Below are 25,534 nucleotides of genomic sequence, written 5' to 3' on the forward strand. Positions count from 1 at the left end.
ATATACAGGGTACTGAGATTTAGGAAATTTCAGTACCCTGAAATTCGGTTTTCGGCCAGAAATTTGTGCTGTTAAGAGGTCAAAGTTCAACGATATATATATATATATATATACACACACACACAAACATATGTATTAAAAACAATACGGCTCTCATATTCTCGATCGAACACTTTATCTATCGCATTCGGGCTCGCTATATATATATATATATATATATATATATATATATATATATATATATATATATATATATATATATATATATATATAATGTTTGATTTTATCATCCGAAAATTAGCCTAGAGCAAGCAAAAAACGTATTTCCAATCCGGTTTAAGTCTTTTAAGCTAAATGTTCTCCAAGCGAAAGGATTAACTCCAACATTGGAAATGAGGCATGACAGGCAAATCCATGGATCAATATATTTTCACATTGTTCAAGTTTAATTTTCATCCATCGGATCTTCTATCTCCTGTGATGTTACCACTGGTGACTCTTCCTAAGTAACTTATTGCCATTAGCAGAGATGAATCTATTGAATTCCATCTCTTTTTTTCTATTTTCTTGATTATATGTCGTAACGGGTTTTCACCAATCTGAATTAGTTGTTCTTTCTGGGTCGAACTTATATATATATATATATATATATATATATATATATATATATATATATATATATATATATATTCATGTTTTTTTTTTTTACTTTTAAATATCGACCAAGATAATCAATAAAGAATTTTATATTACCTCGGGAGCACACGTTAATTCCTCCTTTTTTTCATGCACATATTGACTTTCTTTTCTACGCATTATTCGATCCTAGCAAGAGGGAACAAGATGAACGGGGGTCAAGGAGATACATACTTGGGAGAGTCGACACTCATAAGATTTGAACTTTTCTCTTAACAACTATATGCTTGTTTCAGCCTGCTTCAATGCTAGCAGGAGACATACATATACACGCGCACGTAAACAGATACACGCAGGCACACACACACTTACATGCACAGACACACAAACACACTCACTCAAACACACTCACACACACACACACACACACACACACACACACATATATATATATATATATATATATATATATATATATATATATATATATATGAATTTAGTTGTTAAATTTAAATTCTGAAAATCAAAATATAGACACATAGACATTCGAGTTAAGAATTTATTGTTTGACAAAAGGAATATATAGAAAGGGTTATATTAATTTATTTAATCCATGGATTTTCAATAATGGCATCAGAGGAAATGAAATGTGGTTAGCAAAATGTTCAACTGTGAAAATGCACGTTGTTTGTTTATAGCACAAATATTGAAAATAGTTTTTGGGTGGTGAATGATAGTTATATAAAAATAATTATTGGAAGAAGGAATTTCATACACCTGGGGAGTCCATTATCGGAAGGAGTATAATGTCCTCCAGGGTTTATTTCCAAGTAGGCAGAATATTCGTCCAGGGGAGAAGGCAGAAATCCCATATAACAAAATTGCGTGGTTGCTCCTTATTGATATTCCGAAACGTATTCGGGACGGCCGTATTCGTTGGTTGTTGAATGCTTTTTGGTATATGTAATCCAGATTCTTTTTTTTTTTTTTTTTTGGTGTTGGCCATGGGTGATGGAATTATATATGTATGCCCACGGAGCAATGGACCTCGAAAATCAATGTTCTGAGTAACAGAAGCTCCCGAAAGATGATTTTTAGAAGCGATGTGTTGAACGAATAGCATCAACTATGAGATTGATACTTGGTGAAACAGTCGGTCAGCTTTCGTGTTGAGAAGAGGTGAGGTAAGCCTTTTAGATGAAGGAACGAGGAGAATGAGGGTGAGATAGAGAGGGTAAGGAGAGAAGGGGGTTGATTTGGGCGTGGAGGAATGTGCTTAGTGGAATTTCTTCAGGGGGAGTGTATGTATTGTATTCGGTAAAATGTGTTGACCTCTTAATTTTAGGTTCAAATGGGAAATGTACATTCTTGTGATTTTTTATTGGAGTGTGTATGAGATGGTGTGGATGTGCTGTTTTACTGTGTACGTGGGTGAGTAGATAAAGTGGAAATGCAGAAGTGTCATGGTCTAAAGTTTGAAAATGCTTGGAGGATTACTTATTTAAGTGGGTTAAAGATTGTGTGTGTTTTATTATGGGAGTATATTTAAAAGTAACTTGATTTACTGAGATACAGTTTGTTCATTACTTTTGTGATCGTAGTGATATATATATATATATACATATATATACATATATATAACATTCACATGCACATATATATCCATCTAAACCATACATACACACATATTCATTATATATACACGTATCCATATAATGATGCACATGTATACACAATTACATATATCCATATCACAAAAAATACACGCCTGAACAGATGTGAATAAATGCACATACATCAGAAACTACAAATACATGCGAACGCGCCATCGTGCGCGCGTTCCCAAATGCCCATGTATACGACCGAGCATCCTCGTAAAGATGTATATACATGCATATCACACTCGCACATGCATACCAGCGTTTACATACAACAAATAAGCATATCGACATAAGTGATATGTCCATACGGAGATAAAGGCGAGCATATCGATGTATATACATATACAATTACAACGAGCAGGCACCTCAATTAAACGTATACATGCATCAACAATTGTTCGGGTTTAATTATTCTCTTCTAGAGTGGGAGAGTAATCCCAATTTGTCTGCATATACAGATGGTTCGGGGGTATGCAGATAGGCTGAGCGCACTAAATTACGCAAATGTGCATAACTCCGTAAATTGCCCATGTACATATACATACACATACACACACAAACACCCATATATATATATATATATATATATATATATATATATATATATATGAATATACATACATGTACTTACACATGCATACATGCTCCAGTACATACTGATATATATACACACACAGAATGCATACTCATATGCCTGCACATATATGTACACACACATACAAAATGAAATGAAATTAATGGAAACAATTTATATATATATATATATATATATATAAATACATCCTTTATAGACATATAAGTACAATAATCTAACACATACATAAGTAAATATATACACATACGTATACATTAACAGAGATACAAAGATGCGTGTGCACATACATCATCCACCCACCCATGCATGCATACATACACACCCATACATATGTAAACCCATGTGCATACATATACGGGCATATTACCATAGGTAGTTCAGATATGGTAGCTTTAGTGATGTTGAGCTTGCTATACTTGAATTTTTTCCTGTGCTTTCATAAAGAAACACGCTCATTTTTGCGTGTATTGTGGCTTTAGGGTATGTTATTATTGCAACAACTTCTGAAGTGCAATGGTTGCAGATTTTGGATTTAGGGGTGTATGAATTGCATTTTTTTCAGTATATCCTATTTTAGTTAGGGATACTCCTACGTTGGAGCCTTTTGATCAGAGTTGCTAGGGAGGTGTCTTTATTGCTATTTGGAGTTTCATTATTAAAGGAGCTTACATGGTTGGAGATTCTTCGGTTATTAGATTAGCCGTTGCGTCGATACACGGCTGGGATTTTACATTTGCATTAAACTGCTGGGGGTTCTACTATGGGTGTGGGATAAACTTGTAGAGGGGCAAGGGATAATTGGGCCCGATTGGTTTTCAGGAGGGGGTTCATGTGTAACTTGGATGTTACCTTGTGTCTCATTTATAGGGGTAGCATAGTTGGATTCATTGGAGCTCTCTAGTGTTGTCGGTTCTGTAGTTTATATATTTTGAGTGAGATTGTTGGGTGTTCTATCACTAATATTTGCTATTTTTTGTTGGGAGCTCGGTGACTGTACATGAGTATATAACGTCCTTGTGCACGCAATTATTTCTTAAGGGGCAAGATTGTTTGTCTAGGCAATTACAATTTTGTGTGGGTGGAATCTGCGGAGGAGGAGCCTGGGCTTTTCTCATTTTAGAGTTATTTGATGTTATTATCGTTTGTGCTAGGTTAAGCATAGTGGAGTAAGAGATATTTATTGAGTTTGTATTTAATATAGTGCTGTATCTTTTAGGTTGTTGAAAGGAATATTCAATTATTTAAAGAATTTCCTTGGTATGTAAGTTTTTACGTTGGAGCTGTATGGTGGGTTAAACCACATCGATTTTCTCGCCTTAATTTATTTCTATTCTTTTTATTTTGATTGCTACTGGATTTTATCTTAGAATATGTGTGGTTTGGATAAGGGGTATGCTTGTTCGAGGAATTACAAATAGGGTTATTATTTTTCTTTAGGGTCATTCTATGTGTGATTTTGGATTTATAATTGTTGTTGTCCAGTGTGTTTCCTATGTATTATATCTTATCCGTGTATCCTGAGTTGCGTAAGGCATTATTATAAAAAGTTGCTACTTGACTAAATATTTTCTTGTCGGCTGATAGGTTTGATATTCTATTTTAGACGGATGGGAATTTAGAGTTGATAATAGATCTGGGATGATTCGCACATAGAAAAGGCTCAAATAGGGGTTATGATAAGGGGAGTAGGTTTCCGAATTTAGATTTAAGGAGATGTCTAAAAAGTTGGATGTATTCTTATTAGGATCAACTTCAATTGAAAGGTCATTGTTTCTAAAGAACTCATGTAATTTTTTACGGTGTTATTGTATTTTCTGGGTCTGTCTTTTGTGATGAAGAGGACATCATCTCTATATAGGCGTTCCTGTAGGTGTTTAAATTCTAACCTAAGTCCCCTTAACAAGTAAATACCAACCAGGATAGGATCACCCTGCAAGTATTACCTCTAGTAATATCTATCTATTGTTCATCGGATTGTAATCTGTGGCTTATATATAAATATATATATATATATATATATATATATATATATATATATATAGTGTTTCTTTTGCTTTTTTGTGCATGGAACTGTCTCTGTCGTGATGTTCTTTCAATATATGATATGCTAACTTGAAACATGATAGGAATTGTTTTTGTCTCTAGAAACAAACTTAATAAGGATTTAACTAATATAAATATTTTTCAGGGGTCAACTTTGTAAGAAAAATTGGGACTTGACAGCGTAAGTTTACTTAATGTGTATATGCATGCCAAAATATACATGTATAGCGAACAGTCGCCTAATTATGAAAGTTACACACACACATACATACATATTACCTTTATATGACGGTGAGGCGTGTGTATGTTAATCATGTACGAGGTGCTTTTAATAAATTTCTAGATTGTTTCGTATGTGCACTTTTATTGATAGTACATACATAAAACTCTAGTCCCCTTGGATGTAATTACATCCAGTTTCAATGCACTTGCTGTATCGTTTCGACAAGTCATTTGTGTGAGCATGTTAATGACTCTAGTCACAGCTTCGTTCAGCTCATCCATTGTTTCGTAACGACAACACCTAATGTATTGCTTGGCCTTGGGGAATAACCAAAAGGGTAGAGGCCGAGGAACTGTCTTCATGCTTACCTTGGTCAAATAGTCTGTGAACAGGATGGAGAACCTTTTAGACAAACATCGCACAAATCTTCAACAATTTCAGTTAATTGCGAATAATGGGGTTTACATTTCTCACAACGTCATCAAACTGTACACTTATTTTAACGATAGACACAGAACGGTCTTTATTAATGATTTTTTTTTATTTGGCGAATCCACTTTGGTGTTCTGCATTTCTTACTTTTTCCACACCTATCATCATCTATCAGAGACTAACGGCCTTCTTTGAATCTCTTATGCAAAAACTGATGTTGAATCCATGTAGGATGGTCCAAAAGTAGGTTAAAGCATTCCATACATCCTGTGGGCGTTTTTCCAAGTTGACAAAAATCTGAAAACATATTTAAGGCAGCTCGTATTTTAGTGTAAACTAGCATGGGTGCCCGGCATTGCCCGGGTATTTGGAGGTGTATGCTGAGCAAAAGAAAAGGTCAATTTTTTTAACATCGACCCCTATGTTTACTCCTTAACATTTATCGTTTTGTGCTCACATCAAGTTATTAAGTTAGATCCCTCTCCAAGGAATTTATATCTATAATTTTAAGTGTTTAGACCTCAAATTGTCGGAGGAATTTTGTAGAGTTCTCAAAGGTCACACTGTTGAACTTTGACCTCTTAACAGCAAAATTTCTGCCCGAAAACCGATCAAATAGACTTTACCAAATGTCAGTACTCTGTATATCAAATTTCGAGTCTGTAAACTAAAAATTGATTATTAGTTATTGCGTAGGAAAATGTACACAGACAGACACACACCCACACAGACACACAGACACGTTCACTTTTATAGATATATAGATTGAAAACATGATATTTATTGACAAATAAAAATGATAATATTTGGAAAAATACCATATTTATCATATATATTCTTACTAAATGCGTGCCCTTTCATTTGCTATTTTATTATACTAAAATAGAGAGATGAATATATTTCCATAGAGTAATGCTTATATTATCAAATATCTATTGAAGCTGTTATAAAACATACATAGTACATTCATGCATACATACAAGGACAGGAACTCTATAGATACGAACCCCACCACAGAGAGAGCATTCAGAAAGTAGACCAGTTGGTATGCGTATTTATTAGTTTTTGCTTCGATCTGTACCCCTTCACAAATAATATAGAAGGATGCAGTAAGGATACCGATTAGCTTTGTTGAAAAACCCTCGTGTGCAGCGACGTCTAGCTCGTTTTGGCTCTATGTGTATATCAGGAATCATTGTGAGAGAGTGAAAGGCAACCGCAGGCTATACTACCCAACCAAGGCATCTTACTATTTTCTGCATTCTTGATATATTTCACCGGTGACTCTCAACCTTCTTCCCAAGAAAAACGAAATCATATTGTTGTTTTCTTGCTTTAAATAATTTCAAGTAAGATCATATATATATATATATATATATATATATATATATATATATATATATGAATGTCTGTATGTGTGTATGTGTATATCGTGATCAATCCTAGCTTGTGGTAGTCTCCTGTGTAGTCGCACTGATAAGCTATGGTACAGCTAAACAGCACTGTATGTGAGTGACTATAATGCTCCCTATCTTGGGTTGATCATATTGGGAAGTGAAATACAAACTGCCATTAGTGTATTAAGCGATGCAATTTGTGTGAACGAATCGAACTTACGGATTGAGACGATGCTAAAACATCGCTAATTCACTAGCCGCACAGGACTAGTTTGAGGTAGTTGCTTGTATAGCCGAGCTGTGATAAAGCGAAACGGTACTGTATGTGGATAACTATATATATATATATATATATCTATATATATATATATATATATATATAGATATATATATATGTATAGATATATAGATATATATATATATAGATATAAATATATATAGTTATATATGTTTGTGTGTGTGCATATAAAGCATAAATTATAAACATATGTGTCATATACATACCCACATATAAACACGCACACACACACCCAGACATATATATATATATATATATATATATATATATATATATATATATATATATATATAGTAGATGTTACAAACCGTTAAAAAATAAATTATTACAAACAGTTGCCTTAAAATGAACACTTTATTCCGAATGTTGGCAGTTAATTGTAATATTTAGTTAATATTTACATTTGTTTTACTTATTCTAGATATGTAAAATTTAACGCGATAATAATTAAAATAAATAAATGGTTTTCTTTAAATTCTAACGAAACATAATCGTTATCAATAAGGAAATGCCACCCAATTTAAAACTTGTAGTCTATTTAAATATTTAGAACAAATCAAAAGGAACCTCACACGAGTCGTCATCTTACGTACGTTTCATTCTCAAGTAAGTAGAAACGAAATACAGTAAACAATGTGTGATTTACAGTGAATGTCCAAATCCAAAAGAGTAACCTTGCTAAATATATAAAATAAAATATATTTAACCTGTTGTGGATGGTCAAAATTAATTCCCCGTAGAAGCAGATTGAAAGTTTATGCCATATAATTTGTTGAATATGGTAAAATTTGTCTTGTCTTTTACATTAAATATAAATCCCTATCATTTCCACACAGCACACTGAATCTCGCAAGTCTGGTCTAACATATACTCAGAAATTCATTCATATCGGTAGTGTAGTTTCTGGGACAACTTCAAGAGTTCGTGTCGTATTATTATGAGTACTCCCTATTAAGTTCTATTAATCTATTTTACATCTATTGGATATCATATTATTTGATTCGCTGCTATATAACAGAACTAAGGGCATACCAAATTAAAGCTAGATCGACCCAACAATTTGTGGGATAATGTGGTGCAGTAGTGACTAAGCCCATGTAAGTACTACTAATTACCAAATGCGCGTCATAAGGATATAATTACACTTATTTCGCTGTGGTATATAATAACTAAGGTACATTACAGTTTAAGCCAGATCGAACAAACTGGCTCCGAAAACGGAAAGACATATTTAGACTGACAAAAAATAATATAGGGATTACTTGATGTTTATCAAATGCTTAACCCAGGTAGTTACTCTTAAAAAAAGTATTTTATAAAAAAATTTAATTACGATTGTGTTTTTGAAAACTGGTAAAACAACATACATGAGGGATCATTTATATAATATAATTTTTCATGAGTTTTGAAAAGGCAAATCTGAGGAAGCAAATATTTGAAAATATTCAGTAAGTCGACGAAGAAAAAAGTATGTGTAAAATAAGCTTAAAATGATGAAATTTTGAAAGAGAGAAATAGAAAATCCATGCTTAAAGATGGCCCCTTTGCATTTTATGAATTTTTCCGTGTATTATTAATTAATTTAAGGGAAATATGAATAAACAGTGCCTAATCGACGTAATTAAATCTATTGTTTCTGCTTCACCTTTTATAAGATAATTTTCAAATCATTTAATGCCATAGGTAGCGTACACAAAGACGTCCATATACGTGTATATGTATATATATATATATTTATATATATATATGTGTGTGTGTGTGTGTAACGAAAAAGAGAGAGAATAAGAGACAGAGAGACACAACACACAACCAAACACCCCCCACACATATATATATATATATCCCCACACTAGGAACCGATCCTCGAGCTGGCCATACCCACATGGGGAGACAAATAAATAGAAACATTAAAAAATCCCCTATTTTAAATACACCCCTCTTTCTAAACAAACATAATATAAGGAATACCCGAAAAGACTAAAACGATAAATCACAATACCAAAATCCAAGAATCCAAAAATTAAATATCAAAATAGAATGAAAGCACGCCTACCCTTATTTCAGAAGAGCTAGCCCCCCTCCCCACACATACACATTAGTAACGACCTCGGATCACAGCCGCCTTCCTAAGGAAGCAAATAACCCCAAAATACTATAAAACAATATACACATTCCCAAACCAATAAAAGCAAACACACACACGCACACACACGCGCGCACACACACAAACACACACACACACACACACACACACCTACTCCACCCTAAAGGAAAAAAAAACATTAGGAGAAAGAGATAGCGTCCACCCCTTGGAAAAACTACAAATTAACTACTAAAATCGCTATTTTTACATCTCCAACACATTTGAAAATAATTTCTGACGAGGACGCATCACAGAACGTCTGAAACGCGTGTAAAAACGATTTCACTGACTTAAAAACAGTATTACAATGATACAAACATAATTCTCAATGAAAAACCAAGACACGGAATAATAAAATAATGTTAAAAAATACACATTGTCGGTGACTACTCCCTTATTTAAATATATATATATATATATATATATATATATATATATATATATATCAAGAACATAATATAATCATGCGTCTAGATTTATTAATGACCTTATATGTATAAACGAATTTGTAACAATAAACATCTGGCACACCATTAGGATTTGGAATTGAATCGCGAGCATAGAGTAACACAAGCTACATATAAAAATTGAGAAAGGAATTTTTGTTTATAAAATATTATATAAATTTTCAAATAGTTCGTATGTTGACCATAAATAATATCTGCTGTATACATATATACATATATGTCTGTGTGTGTGTTTGTGTGTGTTTTAAGGAAGCACTGTGTCTGATTTTCTAAGAATAGCTCGCTTTACCTTAAAATGAATAGATTTTATGACTCCAGTCTCTAGCTTAAAAATAAGGATATAGTCGTGATAGTACTAAAATATTTTAACAGTAAAATAAAGTGTAAAATGTTTTGGACTCCTGATGGGGGTAGTTATTTATTTGCCGCCCACCTCGGCAAAATGTGGCACAAGGCCGGAAAGTGGGGATCCAGCAGGCTCCCCTAAAGGAGGGGCACTCCTGCAATTATAAAAATTGCCTAAGTAACCCCGTCGGTATTACCCGGTAGGGGCGCCTCAGGCAGTAAGCAATGAACTTACTCCACCAGAAAGCGCAGTGGCAAGGCCTGGGAGGGTGGACCTCCTATGTATTACACAAGCGGCGTACCTCAGTCCAACAGGTGCTGGGCCGGTTCCCGGCCGCTCACCTGTTGGGTTGAGTGTCAAGTGACGAACCCTTGACGATCACTACTACCCTGTCTCCCTGCAGCCGAAGCTAGGAGACCTTCCCCATCACTCGTGATGGGATATGAGACGAATGGATTCGCCAATCATTTTATAACCAACGGCTGTGCTAAACAACCAATGAAAGCGTTTAAACATTTTTAAAAAAATTGTCGAATTTTAGCTTCAATCAGTTCGCCGTAAACTACACCACGCACCGCATTTAATTCTTGGCCGTCATCTTGGTTACTGATCTGAACTACGCCGCCATCTTTGTTCAACACAATGTCTCAAAATTTAACAGCTTATGCGCCCAGCCATCGTCTTTTCTTTGACGGATCGGAATCTAAATTCTAATTGTGGCAGGTAAAATTTCTGGGATATCTAAGGATTCGAAAACTACACAAAGTCATACAATCTCCAAGAGAGAATCCAAACGACCCCGAATTTCTCGAAAGGAACGCGACTTTTTTTGCAGAACTGATTCAATGTTTAGCCGATATAAGTCTGTCTCTGATTATAAGAGACGCATTGGATGATGGGAGGAAAGCATTGAACATATTAAGAGAACATTATTTATCAAAAGGGAAACCGAAAATAATATCCCTATATACAGAATTAACGTCTCTGAAACGTAACGAGGACGAAACGATTAGCGATAGTTTGCTGATATCAATGACCCTCAAGGGACTTCCAGCCGATTTTAAACCATTATACAACTGTTATAACTCAGAAAACAAACCCATAAATTTCAGCGAATTTAAAGTGGATTGCGCAGTTACGAAGAGACTAATCGTATGCTGGTGGAGAATAATAACTCTAGCAATATTATGAAGTTCAAAAATGCTTCTCGAAAGCAGACACCATCAAATTACGCACCGCACCACAGCGTCTCAAAAAATAATTTTCCCAAGAAAAAGAAAATTATCTGCTATAATTGTGGACGACCCAACCACAAATGTTTCCAATGTCGATATAAACGCTCAAAAATGGACTCCGTAAAATACGTTGAGAACTTTGATGAAGAACATACATTTCTATTCACATGTAACACCACAAACGGTAAAAATCTCCTTGTAGACTGTGGTGCTACATCGAACGTTATCACCAAGGAATCTGATTTTATTAATTTTGATTCAAACTTTAATCCTCAAAGTCATTTTGTCGAACTTGCCGACGGTAGTCAAATAAATGATATAGTCTTGAAAAGAAGCGATGCTAAAATATCCCTAAAAGTAATAAAGGCGAAATCTGTAAATGTATTCTAAAAATGCTCTGTTTATACCTACATTTAGCAAGACATATTTTCCGTGGAGGCTGTAATTAAACAAGGCGTGAATATACAATTTGGCCAAAATACATCAAAATTGATATACCCCAATGGAACTGTATTTGACATTAAAGAAAATGGCCGACTATATTATTTAAAAAGTATGGTTTCCTCAAAACCTGCCTGTCACGACTTGGAAACCTGGCATAAAATTCTAGGACACTGCAATACAGCTTATATTAAAAAAATACCCAATGTAATCGAAGGCATGAAAATAATACCTTCAGATGATCTCCCAAATTGTGATGTGTGTGCACAGGCGGAAATGACAAAAGATATAAGCCGAACGCCAGACAAAGAAGCTACGAAAATTCTCTCACTTATGCATTGTGACTTAGCAAGTCCGATCAGCCCGATGGGGAGAAATAATCTAAGGTACGTTTTGGAACTTTATTGATGATTTTTCCGGTTAAATTATGGTTTATTTTCTGAAAAAAAATAAATAAGAAATATTTAGCTGATGTTGTCCCGTACGGTTCCGTAAAATGTATTCAGTCAGACAATGGGATTTAATTTACTAGTAAAGACTTTGAACTTCTATTAATTAACCACCGTATGAAACACGAGAAATCGGCGCCGTATTCCCCCTTCCAAAATGGCAGAAAGAGCAGGGCGAACCCTTTTGAGATGACAAGATGCCTACTTATCGAATCGAAATTAGCGCATAGTTTATGGAAATACGCTTTAATGGCAGCAGCATATAGCAGAAATAGATCGTTCAATAAGAGGCTAGGAAAAAGGCCGTATGAAGCGTTTCCGGTGTAAAACCTAAAATGAACAGAATGAATCTAGTTGGTTCTGATTGTTTTGTATTTATAGAAAACATCAGTAAACTAAATACTAAAAGCGAAAAAGGTACTTTCGTAGGTTACGATAAAAATAGCCGGCATACTTAATCTACTTCGCAGCTCAAAATGTCATAAAAAAGGTTAGATGTGTAAAATTAAACGATACATTAAATTTTAAAAATGGCGATCCAGTGGATGAAAACGTGAAATATTACCTAGCATCTTAATCGATCACAATGAAATTATTAATAACGACGAAAATTACAGTACTTCTGACGAAAATATTACCCATACACGTCGATACCCAATAAGGGAGCGAAAAAGAACATACTTCTTACAAATTGAAAAGATACACGATTACGCTGTGGATTACTGTTATTCGATGAACAGCGCACCGGAAAGTTATAATGAGTCGATTAATTCAGAAAATCACCAAGAATGGGAACAAGCTATGGTATCCGAATTGAAAGCTTTATCTGAAAATAACACATACGAAATCGTGGCAAAACCAAGAGATAAAAATATAATTTCCTCACGCTGTTTTTTTTTCCAAAAAATCACAGCTTCTGTCAGTGAAATTTTTAAAGCAAGATTTGTGGCAAAAGGTTTCTCACAAATGGAGTGGAATATTTTTCAACATTTTCATCAACCACCAATTTAACGACAATTAGAATTTTATTATAACTTGCCACTCAATCCCATTTTAAAATACATAAAATGGATGTAAAAAATGCTTATTAAAATGCTCCGATGGACTGTGAAATCTACATTTACCCTCCAGAGGGATTTAAAATGAAAAATAAAAATTGGGTGTGGAAATAAAATAAATCGTTATACGGAATCAAACAAAGTGCACACAATTGGAATTTAACACTCCGTAATTATTTAATAGAACAGGAATTCAAACAATGTCCCGTAGACGTGTGCATGTATACCAAAAATGTAGTTAATAAATTGTTGATTTTGTTTTTTTTGGTTGACGATATATTACTCCCCTCAAACTGTAACAACATTTAAAAGATGTTAAAAATTAATTAAATAAACAATTTAAAATTGCCGATCTTGGACGACTGTCATGGTTCCTCGATATAAACTTTACCTGTGAAAATTAAACTATAACTCTGAACCAATCACGATACACTGAAAAAAAATCTGCTCCAGTTCGGAATGAAAGATTGTAAGACGCGTTTAACTCTTGTCGAAATGTACATAAATAAAAATATAGGAACCGAAAGAAAATTCACAGATAACCTAATATACCGAGAAATGGTAGGGAGACTCATCTACTTGATAACAGCAACAAGGCCTGATATGTTACACTGTAACAAAGCTATCTCAAAACTTATGGAAACCGACAATTAAATACCTTAATCGTTCAAAACAAATTCTTCGTTACCTAAAAGGAACCAAGGAACAATCTTTAGGATTTAAAAAAATCTACATATCCTCTGAATTTAGAAAGATTTTCGGATTCAGATTGGGCTAACTTTGAGAACAGAAAGAGTATAGCGGGATATTGTTTTAGACTGTCAAAGACTGGACCTATGATCTATTAGAAATCTAAAAAGCAACAAACTGTTGCCCTTTTCTACTTGTGAAGCATAATATGTGGTTCTTACTCATTCCGCGCAGGAGGCAATTTTTCTGAACACCTTTCTAAAATATATTTTAAAACCAGATCTAAGTAAAACACCTATAATAATTCATTGTGATAATCAGAGCAGTATCTTATTAGGAAATAATTCTATTATTAATCAAAGGTCGAAGCATATTGATATCAGATATCATTTTATAAGAGAAGGAAATGAGGAAAAAATCTATTACTCTTACTTATGTGACGTCTGAAAGCAATATAGCCGACATTTTTGCTAAACCTATAAAAAGAATAAAATTGAGACAGTTTATTACGGACCTGTTTGGAATCTAATTATGAATAACTCTCTTTTCAGAAACCCAAAAGGAGAAGCATAAACAGTCAAAATCACACCATAAAAAAATTGTAAATTCTCCCGGGCACGACGTTAATCTGCGATCATTTCTACCTTACTTACGAAATTAACCAACTAGTACACAACATAATGTTTCCAGTTTTTGTTATAAAAAAAGACAAAAAGTCACTTGTTAAAACCTTTTTTAAACTTCCTAGTTGTCAAATAGTTCTTTTTGTATCTTTTTTTTTGGGGCAAACATTTGATAAAACAAAACAAAAATATGTATATTTGTGAATATGTTTATATGTATTTGACAAGTATTCTATTTGTATGTTTATATATATAATTGAAAAGCGTTTATTTTATATGTATCAAAAATGTCTTTTTGCACACATTATACCAATATATCAATAATTCTTTTTGACCAATGAGAATAAAGAAAATTCCCCCAAAACCAGAAGAAAAAAAAGCAAGCATTTCATTGGTTTATTTTACTTTGTTCATTTATTTTTATTTATTTATTTTTCTTTCCTTTTCTAAAATGAAACCAAAATTGAATCCGAAAGGATTTTTCAATTATATCAAAAAAGGGTGTGTGTAAAATGTTTTTGACTCCTGATGGTATATGAGACGAATGGATTCGCCAATCATTTTTATAACCAACGAGTGTGCTAAACAACCAATGAAAACGTTTAAACATTATTATAAAAATTGTCGGATTTTGGCTTCAATCAGTTCGCCGCTAACTACGCCACGGACCGCATTTGATTCTTGGCCGCCATCTTGGTTACTGATCTGAACTACGCCGCCATCTTTGTTCAACACAATATCTCAGAACTAAACAGGTTAACTACGCCACGGATCGCATTTGATTCTTGGCCGCCATCTTTGTTACTGATCCGAACTACGCCGCCATATTTGTTCAACACAATGTCTCAAAACTTAACATAAAGAATTTTTCTCGTTATTCTGAAGCCTTTATATCTTAAAATCGTATAAAACTAATCAATTTATATTAATGATGAAAATCCAAAACTACATTAGTATTGTATTAAAAAACGGTATATATATATTAATACAATACTATATATATATATGTATATATATATATATATTAATACAATACTATATATATATATGTATATATATATATTAATACAATACTATATATATATGTATATATATATATATATATTAATACAATACTATATATATATGTATATATATATATATTAATACAATACTATATATATGTATATATATATATATTTATACAATACTATATATATGTATATATATATATATTAATACAATACTATCTATATATATATACATATACATATACACACAATATATTGATTATTTTAACTTTTATATATTTTTATTAAGTAAACAAGAATGTAAATATTTTTTGTTGTTTTTGTGATTAAGAAGGTTAGTGTATAAGCCATATTGATGGGATTCGGTTATATATCATACTGTTTTGTTTTCACAACCATCAAAACGGTTTCAAAGTAGACCATTAATGATCCCTGAAATAACATTAGGACTATTGTGAATATAAGAAAGCAAGTTGATGCAGCGATTGTACGGGATTTAATGACGTATTGACTAAATGGTTTTCTTACGAATGATAAAAAATATAAAAATTAAATAAGTTTTTTTATAGTTTTAAATGTTAAACAAACATTCAAGACACACACACAAATAACTTAAAATTTAGGAGGCAAAAAGCAAGTCCGCACAAATAAAAAAATGTTATTTAAATGTAACTTTAGGACATTAATGCAACACACATACAACAGGAACACAAGGAATGCCTTAGTTATCAGTAGAGCACTTCCGCAATTTGACAGCGTGCAATCTTTTGGGAATTCCTTGAATAAAACTGGAGCATTACTCCGGGGAAAGCGCATCCACTTGTCTTTAATTTTTTTCCAAAGTTCTTCCTCATTTGAAATTTTGCCATTGCGTAGGTTTTGTTTGATGTAATGTCATACGTTTTCGATATTATTGAGTTCTGGAGATTGTGCAGGCCAATCCAAACACGGAATATCATGCTCTTTCACGAACCTCTTGACATTTCAAGCTGGGTGAATGGGAGCATAATCTTGCAGGAAGATGGGATTATCATCTAAATTCCGACCGAATAGTGTATAAAATGCTGTCAACACATTAATGTGCTTGGTCGAATTAATAAAACCTTGCAAACGAACTATAGCCCCTGGATCATTGGTACTAATAAGGCTCCACGTCAAAATTGAACATCCACCACCTTGCAGCGTTGAAACTATGCACCTAGGATTAAATTATTTGTATTTCCTCCGACGCACGTACTGCCTACTATTACTGCCTAGCCTATTAAACTTGCTGTCGTCGCTAAAGAGCACTTTTGATCAATATGAAGAGTCATGATCTGCAATGTATCTGACAAAGTCCAGACAGCGCTTTCTGTTCTTTACAGAAATCATTGGCTTACATCTTGCAATATATCATCGCAAATTAATTTCCTTTAATCTGTTCTTGACAATAGAAGGAGAGCACTTTTTAACAAGATTGCACTGTTGTTAGATTTGGGGGCTGTTTCGAATATGTTTCTTATGCTTCGGATCTTGATAGCAGTGTCTTCCTGTTAGAAGTAACTCTAGTACGATCAGATTTAGGGGCATCACGGATACTGCCAGTGTTTTGGTGGTTTTGCACAGTCTTTCGTCCGTTTCTCATCACATTTCAATCTGCGGCCGATTTCACGATTTGATAAACCAGAAAGGTGGGGATTAATGAGCTCCTGACGATCACTAAGAGAAATTCGTGGCATATGGACTAAATGTACCGTTGTATAACCTGCAAAAGAAACAGTTACGCTTATAAATGCTTTGTTGCCTGTAGGTTGATATTTGAAACTGATTTATGGGCAATAATTAAAGCTAGTTTTAATCGAATGTGTTGCTGCGTTCTTTCTGTTTGCCTCCTCAATGTGAAGTTGTTTTTTTTTTAATTGACGTGAACACTAGAATATTTCAATTAAAAGTAAAATATGAACAGGTAAAATTATAGTGGAATGAAAGGCGAATCAAATGATTCTTTAAACAGCTATATTAAATTTAGCTTAAATTTTAAATTTTATAAAAAAATTACAAGTGTGGACTTTTCTTTATCAGCACTCTATATATATATATATATACATATATACATACGCACACACACACACACGTACGCACGCACACACACATATATACAAATATATATACATATGCAGTTACGTTAAGTTATCGAAGAGCATATCAAAGTAAACGTTATCGTTATCTACATAGAAGAAGCTGAACACTTAAGAAGAGCAATTAAATATATTAAATATTAGATGAGGAAATAAAGTTATAGGAAACTTTACTATATAATATCTGAACAATAAGGAAAATAAAAGAGAATAAGAAGAAAAGGCACACTTTTTAATTTATGGCATTTCAATGCTAAGTGCTTCTCCTCCAAACTAGATAATGGCCAGAATGTTACAAAGTGTAAATCTTCATAAAACAGGCTTAATAACATTCAGACTAAAAGTGAGAGTAAGGTAATACTGTATTAAATGTATTATGATATAAGATATTATGATGATATAAAAAAATAGGTATACAGTGCAAGAATAAATACTGTAGAATATGTTAAACATAAAATTGTATGGAATAAAATATGCATCTTTGCGAAATCACAACTTACTATTACGACAATAAGCAAATATTTCACTTGTTTAAAATTTATAATGTTATTATATTTCAAAGTAAAACACCATCCTCAATATTTTGTTCGTTTTTGCTTTCTTGTTTTCTCCTTCTGTATTCCGTGTTCTTAAGTTGGAGAAGGCAAAGGTATTAACTAAAGATCTACGTGTTGTCTCTGAGCGGTTTGTTTTGTAAATGTCGAACCGGGGCGTTGCCTACGGGAGATAAAGGACGGGAGTGTTAGTTCTATTACGGAAGCGTTGATTTTATTTGAATAAAATAAAATACGCATCAGGCGCGCTTGAGAGCCAAATCTCAACGCAATATTACGAAAATAAGCAAATATATTACTTATTTGAAATTTATAATATTTCGTAGTCAAATTCCATCCTCTGCATTTTGTACACCTTTTTTTGGCCTTATTTTTTCTTCTTCTTTCTTGTCATGTTGGAAAAAAAGTCAGATTGAAAAAAATCTGCGAGGTGTCTCTAAGCGGTTGCATTTTGAAATGCCGAAACAGTGCGTTGACTACGTTACATTAATTTTAAGTGTGTGAGTTCTATTACGGAATAAATATAAAATATTTATAAAAAAAGCTGTATAAATGTGTAAATATAGATAAAGGCTGGCTTGATTACATTTACATGTGAAATACGAATGAAGATATTAGATAATTACGATGGACTAAAAGAAGGTACAAACTTACTTTGAAAAATTGAAAAATATCAAACATAAAAACATAATAATGTTAAGAAAGGGCGATTTACTTATACGTAAAACGGAACGAGAGAAAAGGAAATCAAAATCGGAAGGGTATTATATGAGTAAGTTTTAATAAAAAGGAAATAGCCGGAACTAGAAAAGAATACGTGTCATAAAGGAGAATCAAATGAAGCAACAGAAAACGCAAAAAGATAGACAAGAGAAAAGAGAAAGGTAGCACATAAAAGGGGGGGGATAGAAAAGTCAACTACGCAAGTACATATATAAATAATATACTATATAAGTAAATAAACTAAAATCAACAGCTTTAAATGATCTAGATAAAAAAAAAGTTTGAAATATGCAAGAACTATTTAAAATTAAAAAGAAATAATGAATTAATCAAGTTCAAGTGAAATATTTAGAGTGAGGTTACGGAAAGCGAAAAATATGAAAACTGTTTAAGAATCCAACTAGGATCTATAGAAAATTACGTATTGACCATCTTTGTAAACTGTGAAAGTGAGTCCAAATCATGGTAAACTTCAGTAAAAGGTGGACAGTAGATTTTCTTAATAACCTTTCGATGTTTTTCCTATATTAGTTCCGTCGTTTTTACCAATTATTACCTCTTTCCTCCTAGTAATATTGCTTTTATTTTTATTTTACAATGTTTAAAAAGGATTTATTCTTTTACTTTGTACCTAATGTTATTAATACTTAATATCTTCCTTTGCTTTCATTTTCAATCGAAATGTTATTGGACCAGTTTTTTGTTCTATTTTTAAATTTGGTATAAATCTGTCTATTCTGATGAGAAAAAATTACATTATACATACATACATACATGATGATGGCAGCAACTCGTTCTCGCGTATTACCATTACTTAATATATTCTATCTCAAATGACGCAAACCTGAGCGCTACTAGCAGTACGTGCCAGACGGCCACTTCTTTGAACCTTCTATAGTCCAGCAAATCCATTGATGACCGGGTTCAAGCTGTGGTGCACCGTACACCTACCAGGCCAGACACTGAGAGCTCCAGCGCCTTTATTGCCATTCACGCCCATATGTGCATCAGTCCTCATTGAATGTCCCTTTGCCTTTGGAGGATACAGCCAACCTTTTTGTTACCGAGATACGCACTGATTGCAAAATGTGTATTTCATTGCATATAAAGTAATGCCTGTGCTTGAAGTTTTTTTATAGTGAGGGAATATTTTGCACCGAGACAATCCCACTCTCTGAACATCTGCTATATTGTGACGAAAAAGAAGAGCAAGTCACCATCACTGGATGCAGCAGTAATCGCAGGTTTTATGTCAGGGTTTTCCTTCGAGAGAGGACGCCTACACCACGACTTACGGGATTCCTCTCCACCCACCATGCCATTTGATCCATGACTGGGACTTAGGTTGCTGGGCACCAGAGTATACTCCATACGTCATGTATGCCGAAGCTGACAGGGCCTAAGCTCCTCTGGAGGTTTCTGTCAGGGTTACCTCCCCCTTAGCCTTTGGTTAGAAGAACTTGGCCCAAAAGGCTGTGGAGGTCCAGTTATATGGCGCAGGACACTCGCCATTCATCAGAGCCCGGTCTGCGTTTCAGTGGTCATGACGTTTACGTGGGGTTGATTTGTCTGGAGAAGCACAGTATTACGTTAAGACATCTGTGTGCTTTTAACACACGTCCACACCAAACCTTGATCACTACATACATACATACATACATACATACATACATATATATATATATATATATATATATATATATATATATATTTATATATATATATATATATATTCGGGGGGATGTATATATTAAAAATGTGCATACATATATATATATATATATATATATATATATATATATATATATATAATACTCCTAGCTAAATTTATATGCACATAGGTAAGTGTCACCATATCTCCGTGTATATATATATATATATATATATATATATACATGAGTCACATAAATTAAGAAACTAATATCGAGAGCTATTATAATGGAATACAGTGAAACAACCAGAAAACGCATTTAAGGGTAAAAATTAGAAACCCGTGGTTTCTGGAAAATCTACAACAGTGTAGTAAATAATTGACAATCAACAATTCCCCATACTGTCAAATAATTATGAGGTTGTTTGCACGGCAACCGAGAATTCTAACATGATTGACAGTCGGTTTGCCTCAAACTGTACATTGTACCCAACAAACTACTGCCTCCCTGGTGTTCCTTTGCGGAGGGACACCTAACTAGAGGATCTTAAAATTACCTTTTCTCAAGTACATGATATTATAAAAATATAGACACCTCAAAAGCATTAGACCTGATCTCCTAAAAAGGTTAACGGTTAACGGTGGCCGAATCGATGAGGTATTTGCTAGTGGAGCCAGAGAAAACTTCTGTTTCCGGTTTCGAATCTATCGACCAGTATTAATCCTGACAGCCTGCACTGACGAATCCCGAAAGGATAAAACATTAGTTCCTGTAGATACTTATTAATTATTATAGTAAAAAAGTACATATATATATATATACATATGTATATATATACACATATAATATATATATATATATATATATATATATATATATATATATATATATAGAGAGAGAGAGATGCAAACAGAGAGGGGACATTGCTTTATGATTATTCTGCTTTCATTTTTCTTCCCCTCTGAAATACCAAGGCAATCTATTTGTTTGATTCACCATTGACACCAGCTGGGACCGACGTATCGTAAATGCTTCCATATAAATAACGATACCCTCTCCTTATTCCCATTAACTGTCTCCGTAGAATGGAATCCAACCGATATAGCGCTGAATGGGGTAGGCAATAGGCTACTGGCGCATCTGTTGCAGTCACTGATCATGCTTTCAATATGGAAAAGCAACGTGGGCTCCACAGAGGGCATTAAATGATATTGAAAAAGCACAGCAAATAATAAATCTTAATTCTAGATTCTGACAGAAGCAGATATTGGATGCATTTGAAACACACACACACACACACACACACACACACACACACACACACATATATATATATATATATAGAGAGAGAGAGAGAAAGGGAGATAGGAGATTAATAGATAGAAAGATAGAAAGATAGCCAGATAGATAGATTTATTATAGAATGATAGATAGATAGATAGATAGATAGAAAGATAGATAGATGTAAGTATAGATATAATGAGGGATATTAAACATGCCTCTTATTTATTCTTTCGCTGCTATGGACCACAGGAGATTACAAATTAAATTGTTATTATGACTAAACGTATGCAGTCATGATCTGTAATTTGCAATTCTGGTGAAGAAATTAATAGTGTGAGGCACTAAAAAAAGCAATCTCTGTCAAGGGCATAGGTCAGACGCCGAGTTATATAATATAATTTTCTACGCAGAAAAAAATACGCTGATCAACAATGATTAGTGCTTATTGTACGTACGCGACACCAATGCAGTTGATGATCAATAATTTCAAATAATCCCTGCATTTAACATAACATCGATCAGCTTATTTTTTTTTTAGAAGTTTTGGCTTACTTGTCCCTTCACTGTTTAATTTCTAGTTGTTTCGAACACACTAGTAACTTTAATTTCCCATGAGGTAACTTACACACTTTGGTCGCGTTTAATATCTGTAGTCGCCTTTAGTTCGTGTACACTTAACTAAACTTCTTTAATTCGTGTATACTTAACTACATTTCTAGAAAAAACATTATAAAAGTAAGATTTAAAATCTAATTCTCATTTTCTCTCGTCCTATGATTGTATTTTAAATTTTCATATACAGGGCGTTCCAAAAGTCTTGGGCACATTCCAAGTCCGCATAACTGCTTAATTGTGAATGGTAGTAAGATGAAAGCGGTGCCATTTTAAAGCTAAATGCATTAATTTTTTTGTAAGGCTATACCAAAATATACCAGATATACCAGATGTGTTTTTTAGTTCTAGAGATATTCAATGTAAAAATGTGCCCAGGACTTTTGGAACACTCTGTATATAATAACTATTATACTTACTTTTAGCTTATATTTTAATAATAATAATAACAATAATAATAATATCAATAGTATTTATTTACTTATTTTAAATCAGTCGTTCTATAACCACTAGAATTTAGGGTTTTTTTTGTATGAACTATATTTACTTGGAAACAAGATTATTTCTCTTCATAGATTCATTTCATTAAATATGTCCTATTTAAATTGATCTGCCGGTAATACTTGTTTGTGTGTACTTGAACCGGAAGTGAAGATAAATGAAAGGTGTGTACATTACCCTTTCAAAATTTGATGTTTCTTCGGGAAGGTGAACTTGTTTTTTTCTAGATATAATAACTTAAACACTACTTTAATATTTATTCGAAGATTGAGTTTGAGTTTTTTTTTATGCTAAACCCATTAGATTTCTTTACCTAAGGCAAACGCGAAAGATCAAAAGAGGAAAGATCAATATATTCTACATCAAGTTTAGATAAGATATGGACGCCTACTTAATCCCATGCGTTGCTAAGTACGAATACCTTTTCAAACGTTAACAGTACCATTAGTTCATTATTTATGTCTGTTACTGAGGGCAGTTGGTGATAATAGTTTTAACTTCTCCGTATGGGATTTCATAAAGTGACCTAATGCAACGAATAATTAGCTTTAAAATGAACCATTATACGGAAAAATGGTGTCAAATTAAATGAACGAACATTTTGCCCCTTGGATGAATTTCCAAGTTATATTGATCAGCCAGTTTATTGTCAGAATATATTTAACTATATAGAAAGAGAGTTGGGGAAGATAGAGAATATGTTATTAGAGACGGAGATGCAAAAAGAAAAAATGTACATTAAAATAAATATAATGTACATTATCCGTTCAATTTCTCCACACATAAAAGATTATTCATTCACACTTACTATGTTTACTATTATTTGGCTAATTTTTAAATTACATCTATTGCATTCCAATTAATATATCTTTTGGTTGGATGTTGCACACTAAGAGTTCCGGGTTACTGTTGGATTTTTCAAGTAATATGAAATCTCGAAATTAATTAGAGGCACCTCGTGTATATATAATATATATATATATATATATATATATATATATATATATATATATATATATATATATACGAGGTTCCTCCAATTAGTTTCCTATTTCTTTTTTACGGGCATTTAAAATTGCCGCAGATTCTTGAAAATTCAGTATGTTATTAGTAGTCATCTCATAAGATAACGGTCTGATTTTTATGGTGTCAGCTTCAAAGGAACAGCTACGTACCAAATTAGAATACCCCCTACTAAAACCTGATTTTAACAGCTAGTGAATTTCGGAAATGCAATCTAAACGAGAGGAATATTTAGAAGAACAATAGGCAATAAAACCCTGTTTTAAACTTAGTAAAATGCCACTGAAACGTATGGAATCAGTGATCATCCTGCGTACCTCGGTTTTGGAGTAGTATAAGCGATACAAAGAAGGCAGGGACACTGTGAGATATTAGGAAGGGTGTAGGAGGTGTAAGGCAGTCACAACACAAGAGGTGATTTGCCAATTATATAATTACATGAATAAATATTGCCGTACGTCTAGAGAAACTATAACTGCAAAGTGTGGAAACAGTACACACAATTATTCGCGATGAACCGAAGATGAAGAAGATTTGAGCGAAGTTTGTTCCAAGCGGGCTCAGAGAATACTCTTTTAACAAGATGGGCAGTAAGACGATTCCTAAAATTACCCTATAGTCCAAACTTTGCTCCCTTTGATTTAGGTTATTTCCTCAGTAAAAAAAAAAAAAAAAAAAAAACTTAATGTCAGTCGGTCTGAGACACTGATGAAAGGAAAGAGGCTCAGACGACGGTCATTGTCACGGTCATACGAGAGGACACTAATGGGCATTCCTAAAGTGTGTATAACTATAAACAAGTCAATTTAAGCCGGCGGTGATTACTTCGAATAGCAGTAGTTTTATGTGTGTACTATCAAGAAAAGTTCTCATACAAGAAATGTCTGGAAACTTATTCAAGACACCTAGTATATATATATATATATATATATATATATATATATATATATATATATATATATATATATATAAATCAATAAGATACGAAACACGGATACAGAAAATAGGAGGCTGTAACTGCAGAAGAAAAATAGATGCCCACTACAAGGTACATGCAAAATAAAAAAATGTAGTTTATAGCTGCACTGTATCACAAACCACAAATTTAAATGATGTTAATGACAACCATAACTCGACCACACGATCAAACAACCAAACCACCAATCAAATACAATGCAATACAGTTCAGACAAATACCGCCCCAAATCGGCCTGACAATAACTACATTATACAAAACGCAATTTACCTCGGCTCCACATCTGGTCTTATCAAAAAGAATTTCAACCCATAAGCACTCTTTAAAAACCCCTCCCTCAAGAAC

This window comes from Euprymna scolopes, chromosome 2 (genome assembly GCF_053919585.1).
Source record: "Euprymna scolopes isolate OS-2025 chromosome 2, ASM5391958v1, whole genome shotgun sequence".
NCBI lineage: Eukaryota > Metazoa > Mollusca > Cephalopoda > Sepiida > Sepiolidae > Euprymna > Euprymna scolopes.